This window comes from Carcharodon carcharias, chromosome 27, assembly GCF_017639515.1.
Source record: "Carcharodon carcharias isolate sCarCar2 chromosome 27, sCarCar2.pri, whole genome shotgun sequence".
Taxonomy (NCBI): domain Eukaryota; kingdom Metazoa; phylum Chordata; class Chondrichthyes; order Lamniformes; family Lamnidae; genus Carcharodon; species Carcharodon carcharias.
This window is the reverse complement of record NC_054493.1, coordinates 16,020,502-16,033,090: the sequence shown is the minus strand read 5'-3', so window position 1 is coordinate 16,033,090 and position 12,589 is coordinate 16,020,502. Positions and strand designations below refer to the sequence as shown.

General features: G+C 42.8%; 1 protein-coding gene across 1 annotated transcript in view; it reads left to right on the top strand.

The window, feature by feature from the left end:
- The window catches only part of LOC121270302 (zinc finger protein 420-like), a 56,634-nt gene that overhangs the window by 25,987 nt on the left and 18,058 nt on the right, over positions 1 to 12,589 (top strand). The window lies entirely within an intron of this gene.

The window sequence follows — 12,589 nt, the reverse complement described above, 5'->3', positions numbered from 1 at the left end:
TTTTAACTCCACTTTCGTGTACCTGGTCCATAGCCTTGCAGGTTACAGCGCTTCTGATGCAGATCCATGTCCCTTTTAAATGAGTTGAGTGTTTTAGCCACAACCACCAACTGAGGCAGTGAATTCCAGACGCCTACCACCCTCTGGGTGAAAAAGTTTTTCCTCATGTCACCTTAAATCTGTGTCCCCTGGTAACTGACCCCTCAGCGAGGGGAAACAAGTCTTTCTTTTCTAGCCTATCTAGACCGTAACCCTCAAATAGGCCACCTGACTAGTCTGCCACGTGGAACGTTGTCAAATGCCTTACTGAAATCCATGTAGACAACGTCCACTGCACTATCCTCAACAATTCCTCCTTGTTACTTTCTCAAAAAATTCTGTCAGGTTAGTAAGATTTTCTCATAACAAAACCATGCTGACTATCCTTGATCAATCTGTGCACTTTCTAAGTGCTAGTTTTGCCTGTCTCTCAGAATTGTTTCCAATAATTTTCCCACCACTGAAGTTGGACTGACCTGCCTATAATTTTCTGGTTTATCCCTCGCAACCTTTTAAAATAATGGTATAATGTTCACAGCTCTCCAATCCTCTGGGAAGTCACCTGTATCTGGTGAGGATTGGAAAATGATCCTCAGAGCATCTGCTATTTCCTCCCTGGCTTCCTTCAACAGCCAGAGATACAATCCATCTGGTCCCGGTGATTTATCCACCTTCAAGAATGCTGGAAATCTGAAATAAAATCAGAAAATGGCAGAAAAAACTCAGCAGGTCTGGCAGTATCTGTGCAGAGAGAAACGGAGTTAAAGTTTCATGTCCAACATGACTCTTCTTCAGAACCCTTTGATATCCAAGGAATATGAAGCCCTCCCTCCTGCAGGAATTCCCCTTTGGTAATTCCAAAGAGGAGTCATATTGGGCTGGAAACATTATCTCTGTTTCTCTCTCAACAGATGCTGCCAGACCTGCTGAGTTTTTCCAACATTTTCTGTTTCTATAAATGTTTTATTCTTTCACAGGATGTGAGCATCACTGGCAAGACCACAATGTGTTGCCCATCCATAATTACCCTTGAGGGGTGTTAATGAGTTGCCTTATTGAACTGCTTCACTCCATGTGTTGTAGGTACATGCTCAGTGCTGTTAGGGAGGGATTTCCAGGATTTTGACCCAGTGACTGTGAAGGAACCATGACATTGTTCCAAGTCAGTATGGTGTATGGCCTGAACTGGAATTTCCAGGTGGTGCTGTTCCCATGCATCTGCTGCCCTTGTCCTTCTAGGTGGTAGAGGTTACAGGTTTGGAAGGTGCTGTTGAAGGAGCCTAGGTGAGTTGCTGCAGTGCATCTCATAAATGGTAGATGCTGCTGCCACTTTTCAAAAAAATGTACAAGGCGTGAACATATTCCTTTGTTGCAGAGAAGGGGTCGCTGCATATGTCACTTCTTGCAAGCATAATTTTTTTTTATTTGTTCCTGAGATGTGGGTGTCACTGTCTAGGCCAGCATTTATTGCCCATCTCTAATTGCCTTCATTCATTTTTGCACTTGGGCATTTTTTTAAGAGTCACCCACATTGCTGTGGGTCTGGAGTCACATGTAGGCCAAATCAGGTAAGGACACAGATTTCCTTCCCTAAAGGGCATTACGGAATGAGTTTAGGACATGAAGGCAGTGGTTTTCACAGCTTTTAATTCCAGAATCCACCCTCTGCCATGGTGGGATTCAAACCCAGGTCCTCAGAGCACTTCCCTGTGTCTCTGGATTACCACTCCGGTGACAATACCACTATGCCACCACATCCCTATGAGCTATTTATAAGCTGGACTAATATTAGCACACTCAGGATTGTGGAGCAAGTGCTGGCCAATCATAAAATCGAATCTAACAGTACTAGATCAAGGCAGGTTAACATGGAGCTGGTGAATTGCTGCAGGATGGAGGGCTTCAGACTCATAGGGCATCAAAGCCAGTTCTGAGGAATGAGGAACCTGTTCAAGATGGACGGATTGCACTTCAGTAGAGCTGGGACTAGGGTCCTTGTGGGTCGGTTTGCTAGTGCAATGGGGGAGGGCTCAAATTACTTTTACAGGGTGAAAGACAAAATTGTTGTTCCTTCCACTGAGGTCAATTAGAGAAACATTTCCCCAATTATTTAGTTTACTTTCCAATAATTGTTACATTGAAGTCCAGTTTCAATTGCACCAGAAGACAGAAATGACACATGACATGTCCCCTGATATTAAGGTCAGCCTGACAGTGCTCTGTCCCCACTTGCTGTATTATTATTTTACGGACGTTGGGCAGATTCCCACATGTGCCATTGGGCATTTTGCAATTGGATTCATTCATCCTGGTTTTGTTTGGGTCTCTTGCTCTTTGCTTCAGGCTTTGTGATGGTTCCCATGTATTTGGTTCCCAGCTGCAGGCAGCACCCAGCTTAGCTTTATTCGGCGTATCTATGGTCTGTGATGTCGCGTTCATAAAGCTTTTTTCACACAGAGAAAACCATCCCAAGGTGTTTGGTAATGTGTAATAAATAGGAGAGGATTCATTTATGACCTCATAGTAAAGGAGCCTCTAGGTAGCAGTGATCATAACATGATTGCATTTTGCATTTGGTTTGAGGGAGAGAAGAGTGTGTCTAAGACAAATGTTTTAAAATTCAGTAAGGGCAATTGCAAGGGTATGAAGACAGAGCTGGAAAAAGTGAACTGGGAAATTAGGATAAGGGTAGGTCAGTAGAAATGCAGCGGCAGACATTTAAGGAGATGTTTCATAACTCAGCAAAGGTAAATTCCAGTGAGAAAGAAACACTCTCGGAGAAGTATGTGCCATCCGTGGCTAACTAAAGAAGTTAAAGATAATAACAAATTGGAAAAAAAAGCTTACAATTCTGCGAAGACTAGTAGTAGGTCATAAGGTCATACAACATTTAAAAAGCAGCAAACAATGACTGAGAAAATGAGGGAGAAATTAGATTCTGAGAAGAATCCAGCTGGAGGTAAAATAACAGTTAGTAAGAGTTTCTACAAGTATTGAAAAAGGAAAAGAGTAACTAAAATGAGTGCTGATCCTCTAGGAAGTGAGTCTGGAGAATTAATAATGGAAAATAAGGAAGTGGCGCAAGTGTTGAACAAATTTTGTGTCTGTCATCACTGTAAAAGAGACAACTGACATCCGAGAAATACTTGTAAATCAAGAGGTGAAAGGGAGGGAGGAACTTAAAATCACCAGGGAAAGGGTACTGAGAACACTATTAGAACTAAAGGCTGACAAGCTCCCAGTACCTGATGAACTTAACTGATAGGGTCTTAAAAAAAGTGGCTGTGGAGATATTAAATGCATTTGATATAATTTTCCAAAATTCCTTTGATTCTGCAAAGATCCAATCAGATTGGAAAATAGCAAGTGTAACTCTTCTATTCAAGATAGGAGTGAGACAGAAAGCAGGAAAACGTAGACCAGTTAGTTTAACATCTGTCATGGGAAAAAAACGTAGGATCTATTATTAAGGAAGTTATAGCAAGGCACTTAGAAAATCTTAATGACATCAGGCAGAGTCAACACTGTTTTGTAAAAGGGAAATCGTGTTTGGCTAATTTATTAGAGTTCTTTGGGGAAGTAACAAGCAACATGAATAAAGGGGAACCTGTAGCTGTGATGTACTTGGATTCTAACTGGCATTTGATAAGGTGCCACATCAAAGGTTATTACATAAAAGAAGAGCTCATGGTGAGGGGGTAACATTAGCATGGACAGAGGATTAGTTATCTAACAGGAAGCAGAAAGAAGGGATAAATTGGTCATTTCTGGGCTGGCAAAATGTAACTATTGGAGCATCACAGGGATCAATGTTAGGGCTTCAACTATTTACAATCTATGTCAATGACTTGGATGAAGGGACTGAATGTTTGGTTGCTAAATTTGCTGATGACATAGGTAGGAAATCAAGTTTTGAAGAGGACTTAAGGAGTCTGCAAAGGGATGTAGATAGGTTAAGTGAGCAGGCAAAAAATTGGCAGATGAAGTACAATGTGGGAAAGTGTGAACTTGTCCACTTTGGCAGGAAGAATAGAAAAGCAGCATATTATTTAAATGGAGAGAGATTTCAGAACTCCACAGTACAGTGGGATCTGGGTGTCCTAGTATATGAGTCACAAAGTCAGTACGCAGGTACAGCTAGTGATTAGAAAGACAAATGGGATGTTGTCATTTATTCAAGGGGAATGGAATCGAAAAGTAGGGATGTTTTGCTACAGTTTACAGGATGTTGTTGAGACCACATCAGGAGTACAGTTTACAGTTTTGGTCTCCTTACTTAAGAAAGAATGTAATTACATTAGAAGTTCAGAGAGGGTGCACTGGACTGATTCCTGGGATGAAGGAGTTGTCTTATAAGGAAACATTGGATAGATTAGACATATATTCTTTGGCTTTAGGAGAATCAGAGGTCTTATTGGAATATATCACATCCTGAGGGGATTGGATGGGATGGAAACTGAAAGCATGTTTCCCCTTATGGGAGAGAGTCTATAACAAGAATTAGGGGCATAGTTTAAAAATAAGGGTTTTCCATTTAAGGAAACGAGGAGAGTTTTTTCTCAGAGGGTTGTTAGTCTCTGCAGCTCTCTTGCCCAGAGAGCAGTGGAGGTTGGGTTATTGAATATTTTTAAGGATGAACTGGATAGATTCTTGATTGACAAGGAAGTCAAGCAGTATGGTGTGTTGTCAAGAAAGTAGAGTTAAGGCTACAATCAGATCAACTCTGATAGTCCCAATGGCCTACTCCAGCTCCTAATTTGTAGGTTTGTACGTTTCACAGGAGCGATGACCACAGGCCACACAAGGAGATATTAAGGTGTTAAACTGAGGCCCACATCCAACCCTCAGGTGATGTAACATAGGAATATAGGAGCAGGAGCAGACCATTCAGCCCCTCGAGCGTTCTCTGCCATTCAACTAGATAATGACTGATTGTTTACCTCAATGCCACTTTCCCACGCTATCTCTGTCTCCATTGATGTTATTAGTATCTAGGAACTATCGACCTCAGTCTTGAACACACTCAATGACTGAGCCTTCACAGCCCTCTCGGGCAGAGAATTCCAAAGAATTCACTCTGAGTGAAGAAATTCCTCCTCATCTCAGTCCCAGATGGCCTTCCCTTGTTCTGAAACTCTGTTCCCTGGCTCTAGACCACGCACTCCCTCCCCCGCTGGGAGAAACATCCTTTCTGCATCCACCCTGTCACACCCTGTAAGAATTTTGTAAGTTTCAATGAGATCACCTTTCATTCTTCTAAACTCTAGAGGATACAGGCTCAGTCTCCTCAATCACTTCTCATAGGACAATCCTGCCATCCCAGGAATCATTCTTGTAAGCCTCCACTTCAATCTCTCTATGGCAAGTATACCCTTCCCTAGATAAGGAGATCAGAACTGTATACAATACTCCAGATGCGGTCTCACCATGGCTCTATACAATTGCAACAAGACTTCCTTACTCCTGTACTCAAATCCCCTTGCAATAAAGGTTAACATGCCATTTGCCTTCCTATTTGCTTGCTGCACCTGCCTGTTAGCTTTCAATAACTTAGGAACAAGGACATAAATACTTCCCATTCAAGAAATATTCTGCACCTGCATTCATTTTACCAAAGTGGATAACTTCACACTTACCCACATTATATTCCATCTGCCAGGTTCTTGCCCACTCACAAAGCCTGCCAAATCCCATTGAAGCCCTTTTGCATCTTCCTCACAACTTACATCCCCATCTAGTTTTGTGTCATCAGCAAACTTGGAAATATTACATTGGTCCCCATACCAAATCATTGATGTAGATTGTGAATAGCCAGGGGCCAAGTACTGATCCTTGTGGTACCCCACTAATCACAGCCAGCTAACCTGAGACTGACCCTTTTATTACTACTCTCTGTTTCCTGTCCATAATCAATCCTCAATCTATTTCAGTCTATTACCCTCAATTCTATGTGCTCTAATTTTGTTTACTAACACCCTTATCAAAAGCCTTCTGAAAATCTAAACACACCACATCCACAGGTCTCCCCTTAGCCATCCTGCTAGTAACATCTTCAAGAAACTCTTACAGGTTTGTCAAATGTTATTTCCCTTTCATAAATTCATGTTGAACCTGCCAGATCAGATCATTGTTCTCTAAGGGTACAGTTATGAAATCCCTTATTATAGATTCTTTATTATAAGTGGCTTCTCTCCTCCCCACCCCACCCAGCCACCCCCCCCCCCCCCCCCCACCTTAAACCAGCTTATATTTCACCCCTCTCCTATTTTTACTTAGTTCTGTTGAAGGGTCATGAGGACTCGAAATGTTAACTTTGCTCTTCTCCGCCGATGCTGCCAGACCTGCTGAGTTTTTCCAGGTAATTCTGTTTTTGTTTTGGATTTCCAGCATCCGCAGTTTTTTATTTTTATCCATCTTGATACAAATCGGCTCTTCATTGATCTGGGAGCTGCGGCCCCGCTCGGTGTAAACGGGGGGACGGGGGGTGGGGGGGGGGGGGCCGGTCAGTTTATTTCCGGGGTTTGCGGTTTACACAACATGTTTCCGGAGCCTCTCCGTCCGGATCCATCGCTCCCTCCGCCCCGCCATCCCTCCCCCCTCCCCCCATCTTTACTCATTGTGGTCCCGTCCGTCCATCGCCATTATCCGCACTGCACGTGCTTCAGTCACAGCCCGGCCCCGCCCCTTCGTTCACTCCGATTGGTTGGAGGATCAGCCGCTTTCGCTGGGTCCTCCAGTCCCGTCCCCTTTTCCTATTGGTCCGGAGCTGCCATCAATCACCCAGGCTTTGTGACGGTTTCAAATGCTGAGAGCGGTCACAGCCTCAGTCTGACTTGCTGATTCTTGGCAGCATTTTCTGTTTGGGAATTAGAGCTAGAGATGGATGGTCAGTTCCCCTCTGTCCGGGGTGGGGGGTGGAATTCACACTCATTTCCCCAGTGCAGTGTTTATCACGTTTACTTTACATGAGAAAGTGTCCGGTTCAATTCCGGCCGGAAACTTTGTGTTTAAAATTGTTACTGATGAGGAATTAGCAGTGAGTTTAGTTTCCATGTCGAACAGGGTGACAGTTCCCGTTGTCTCATTCTTTAAAAGCTCCTTCCCCACCTTTAAACTGGTAACGATAAGTGAGAGAAACTGATCCACAGTGACCCGAAAACAAAATACTGCATTTGCTGCAAATCCGATCTCAAAACAGAAAATGTTGGAAACCCTCAGCAGGTCAAACAGCATCATTCTCAGTGAATGTTTCACGTCGCTGAACTTTTATCCAAACTGGAAACTTTCCCAGGTTTAACAGAGTATAAACAAGTCCAGAGTCAGAGAAAACATTGACAGACAGAAGGAAACAACAAACGGCCTTGTGACAGGATGGAAGGCTGGAGAGAGTAAATGATAAAGGGGACAATGGTGCAAGGCAGCATTGGGTGACAATGAGACAATTAAAAAAACTAATGGGACAAATAAACAAATAAGACAGGTTCAGAGGAGGGATTAATGAGTTGTGGAGCAATTGTAATTAGATTGTGTAAATAACTCAGAAATAATGAGATGTTTGTTCAGAAAAATGAGCACTTTCGTCAATTCGACATGAAATCAAGAGTAAAGGTAAATAATGTTCATATTCATAGCTATGTAGGGGACCCAGGTCTACATCTTCATGTCATTGGGTGAGGGAAACAGTATTATTTAAGGAAAACTAGGCATGGAATCTGCAAAAACTCATTTTTCTTAAGGGAATTGTGCAATTAATTGATATTCAGAAAAATAACAGGTTGCCTAAAAGAGAGAAGGATACTGTGATTAATTGGTTTGCTCCTTTAAAGAGCTGACAGAGACAGGATGATGGAAGGTCCATGGTACGGCTGCATGGTGTTATGCCATTTTATGATGACATTGTTTTCTGAGTGTGTCTGCAGCATTCCAAATTATAGCAGCTGAATTCCATTTCCCACAACCAAAGAGCCAGAGAGCTGCTGCATGACAGCACAGTTTAATATCCCGGATAGGCTTACTGCCATCGAGGCTGGTCAATGTTTCTGTAGTGTTGTGGTTATCATTTTCACTTAACACACGAAAGGTCTCTGGTTCAAAACCAGACAAACATTATCTGAGCTCACTGGTTTTGTGACAGGAACATTTGTGCAATTCAGGTTTGTTGTTGAATGCTACCTGAACCTCACATGCTTCAGGCATGATGCTTTTGCTCCTATCTGGGCCTTAAAATGAAAGCAGCAAAATCAGAAATGCTGAAATTTCATGACATGCTGAGTAGAGATTGATACTCGTTTTTTGACACAGCACGCATTTAGCATAAAAGCAAAAAACTGCGGATGCTGGAAATCCAAAACAAAAATAAAAATACCTGGAAAAACTCAGCAGGTCTGGCAGCATCTGCGGAGAGGAACACAGTTAATGTTTTGAGTCCATATGACTCTTCAACAGAACTAAGTAAAAATAGAAGAGAGGTGAAATATAAGCTGGTCAAAGGTTGGGGGGGGGGGGTGGAAGTAGAGCTGGATACAGGGCCAGTGATAGGTGGAGGTAACCAAAAGATGTCACAGACAAAAGGACAAAGAGGTGTTGAAGGTGGTGATATTATCTAAGGAGTGTGCTAATTAAGGGTAGAAAGCAGGACAAGCAAGGCACAGATAGCCTTAGTGGGGGTGGGGTGGGGTGAAGGAATCGAAAAAGGCTAAAAGGTAGAGATAAAACAATGGATGGAAATACATTTAAAAATAATGGAAATAGGTGGGAAAAGAAAAATATATATAAATTATTGGAAAAAAAGTTGGAGGGGGGGGGGAATCGGAAAGGGAATGGGGATGGAGGAAAGAGTTCATGATCTAAAATTGTTGAACTCAATATTCAGTCCGGAAGGCTGTAAAGTACCTAGTCGGAAGGTGAGGTGCTCTTCCTCCAGTTTGCGTTGAGCTTCACTGGAACAATGCAGCAGGCCAAAGATGGATATGTGGGCATGAGAGCAGGGTGGAGTGTTGAAATGGCAAGCAACAGGGAGGTCTGGGTAATGCTTGCTGACAGACTGAAGGTGTTCTGCAAAGCGGTCACCCAGTCTGTGTTTGGTCTCTCCAATATAGAGGAAATTGCATTGGGAGCAATGAATGCAGTAGACTAAATTGAGGCAAGTGAAATGCTGCTTTACTTGAAAGGAGTGATTGGATCCTTGGGTGGTGAGGAGAGGGGAAGTAAAGGGGCAGGTGTTGCACCTTGTGCGGTTGCATGGGAAGGTGCCGCGGAAGGGGGTTGAGGTGTAGAGGTGATGGAGGAGTGGACCAGGGTGTCCCGGAGGGAATGATGCCTGCGGAATGCTGCTGGGGGGTGGGGGGGGGGGGGGTGGTGAAGGGAAGATGTGTTTGGTGGTGGCATCATGCTGGAGTTGGCGGAAATAGTGGAGGATGATCCTTTGAATGCGGAGGCTGGTGGGGTGATAAGTGATGTTTCTGGGAGGGAGAGGAAGGTGTGAGGGCAGATGCGCGGGAGATGGGCCGGACACGTTTGAGGGCCCTGTCAACTACTGTGGGTGGAAAACTTCGGTTAAGGAAGAAGGAAGACATGTCAGAGGAACTGTTTTTCAGTAGCATCATCAGAACAGATGCAACGGAGGTGAAGGAACTGAGAGAATGGGATGGAGTTCTTACAGGAAGTGGGGTGTGAGGAGCTGTAGTCGAGGTAGCTGTGGGAGTTGGTAGGCTTGTAATGGATATTGGTGGACAGTCTATCATCAGAAATTGAGACAGAGAGGTCAAGGAAGGGAAGGGAAGTGTCAGAGATGAACCATATGAAAATGATGGAGGGGTGGAAATTGGAAGCAAAATTAATAATTTTTTCCAGACAAGAGCATGAAGCAGCACCGAAGTAATCATCGATGTACCAGAGAAAGAGTTGTGGGAGGGGACCAAAGTAGGACTGGATCAAGGAATATTCCACATACCCCATAAAGAGACAGGCATAGCTGGGGTCCATGCGGGTACCCATAGCCACACCTTTTATTTGGAGGAAGTGCAAGGAGTTTAAGGAGAAATTGTTCAGTGTGAGAACAAGTTCAGCCAGAAGGAGGAGAGTAATGGTGGATGGGGATTGTTCGAGGAAGAAGCAGAGAACCATCAGACCATCCTGGTGGGGTATGGAGGTGTAGAGGGATTGGATGTCCATGATGAAGAGGAGGCGGTTGGGGCTAGGGAACTGGAAATTGTTGATATGATGTAGGGTGTCAGAGGAATCACAGATGTAGGTGGGAAGGGACTCGACAAGGGGAGAGAGAATGGAGTCAAGATAGCAAGAAATGCTAAAACACATTTTAGCAGTTCATCCGGTCAGCCACAGAATTAAATGGTTTTTCAATGCAGCTCACCACCTCAAAGACATCTCATGTTCAAGTGCGCTCATAAAGACAGGCCAAGCGATGCTGTAATTGAACCAGAGGAAATGACAGAGCTGGTATGGAATTATTTCTTTAAATAATCGGTCTTCAGAATAGAGTTTCAGAAAAAATGACCCAGGGAGTCGTGGACACTGAGGCGCAGTGCAGATCTGCTGGCTTCCCTCCTGTCTTCTATATGGACGCCATTTATGTGCCAGTAAGTTTCTCAACTGGAACAAGGAGGGATCAAATATCATGAATGAATCATTCTCAAAACTGTTCCCAGTAAAATTATTCAATTTTGTTTACAAGCTAACTGTGCTCAGTTTCAAATGAGCACCATATGATTTGCATTCCCTGCTGACTGGCACTCTTCTATCTATCAGTCATGTTTGCAATTCAAGTTTGCTGTATATTTCAGAGAGTCTCAATTCAAATGAAGGCATCAAAAACAGATAAAATATCAATATTAAATATAGAATAGTGGAACAAATACAGTTTGTTCAATTTCGTCTTCCAAGGATAAGACGGATGTTCCTAATGATTGAGCAGAAAGCATTGCACCCGGAGACATTTGCTGGATGGACATTACTACTTTGAGAAATTCAAAACAAGCTGAGGCACCAGGGTGAAACCAACAGCTGTCTCCCTGCAACAAGTGACATGGCCTCTCAATCCAACCATTGGAAACCTCCAAACACCTTGGTAGCTCAGCACTGCCCTATTTTCTACACAAATATTTATCCTCTGTAAGATTCCGGTCCAGGAACATAATTGTTTTAAACCAAATAAAGGAAACAAACTATTAAATCACGTGCTCTTGGCAGAGCTCTGTTAAACTCCAGAACAAACATTTTCCTCTGTAATATAACACCCTCGATTGAAGGTTTGTGGAGCAAAAGTAATAAGGTTGTAAAAATAGTAAGATTGAAAAAATGACACTTTCATAAATTCGATATGAGGATCAATTGCATAATTACATCATGTTCATATGGTAAAGTATATTAGGAGCCCAAGTCCAAATCGTCATGTGAACCATGTGAATTAAGGCAAACTAGGCATGGATTCTGCAGAAATTGCTTCTTCAAAAGGGAATTGAGCAATTTAATGAAAAGGAGGGAAAAACAGGTTTATTAAAAGAGAGAAGCAAATTGCGATTAACTAGTTTGCTCGTTTAAAAAGAGGACAGAGGTCTCATGGTGGAAGGGCCTCTTATGCGATTGTATGAATACACGGTGCTCGGCTACTTTATGATTACTTTGTTATGTCAGTCTCGCTGCAGTGTTCCTGATAATTGCAGCTGAATTCCATTTCTCTGCAACAGACACTCAAGAGTGCTGCTGCATTTCAGTGCAATTTAACATTCCAGACAGGCTCGATGGCAGTATGATAGTTTCTGTAGTATAGTGGTTGTCACATTCACCTAACACGTGAAAAGTCCCTGGTTTGAAGCCGTGGAGAAACATTGTTAAAACTTACTCATTCATTCGTGACCATAATCTGCATTGTTGAAGCTTATTTGAATATCCAATGTTGCAGGCATTTTGCATTTACTCTCACTGAGGACGTGCTGAGATTTCATGACACACTTGAGTGGAAACTGATGTTCGTATTTCACTGCGCTCACATATTAGCAGTTTGCTCAGTCAACAACATAAATTAATCTGTCTTTTGACACAGATTAACACAGTTAAAGATAATGTGTGCTCGTAACGGCAGACAAAGGGGGATCAGATCTAATTAACGCATCATTCTCAAATCTGTTGTCTGTAAAATTCTTTGATTTGAAATGATGAGTGTTGTGCTAAATCTCGAATCAGACCCGTATCAAGTGGCTGGTGTTTGGCATTATTTTGTTTGCCAGTCACGTTTGCAATTCGATGTTATTTTATATTCCAGAGAGTCTCAAGTCAACTGAGGGAATCAGTATCAAATAAAAAAAAAACTGAATGTTGAATAATGGAAAAAAAATGCTGCTGAGTAAAGTTTGTTGAATTTCATCTTCTGAGGAGGAGAAGGGTGTTCCTAATGATTGAGCAGAAAGCATTGCTGCCTGAGGCATTTGCTGGACTGAGCTTTCTGCATTATGAAACTCAAAACAAACTGAGGCACCAGGTGGAAACCAACAGTTGTCTTCCTGTAACAAGAGTCATGACCTCTCAGCCTAAG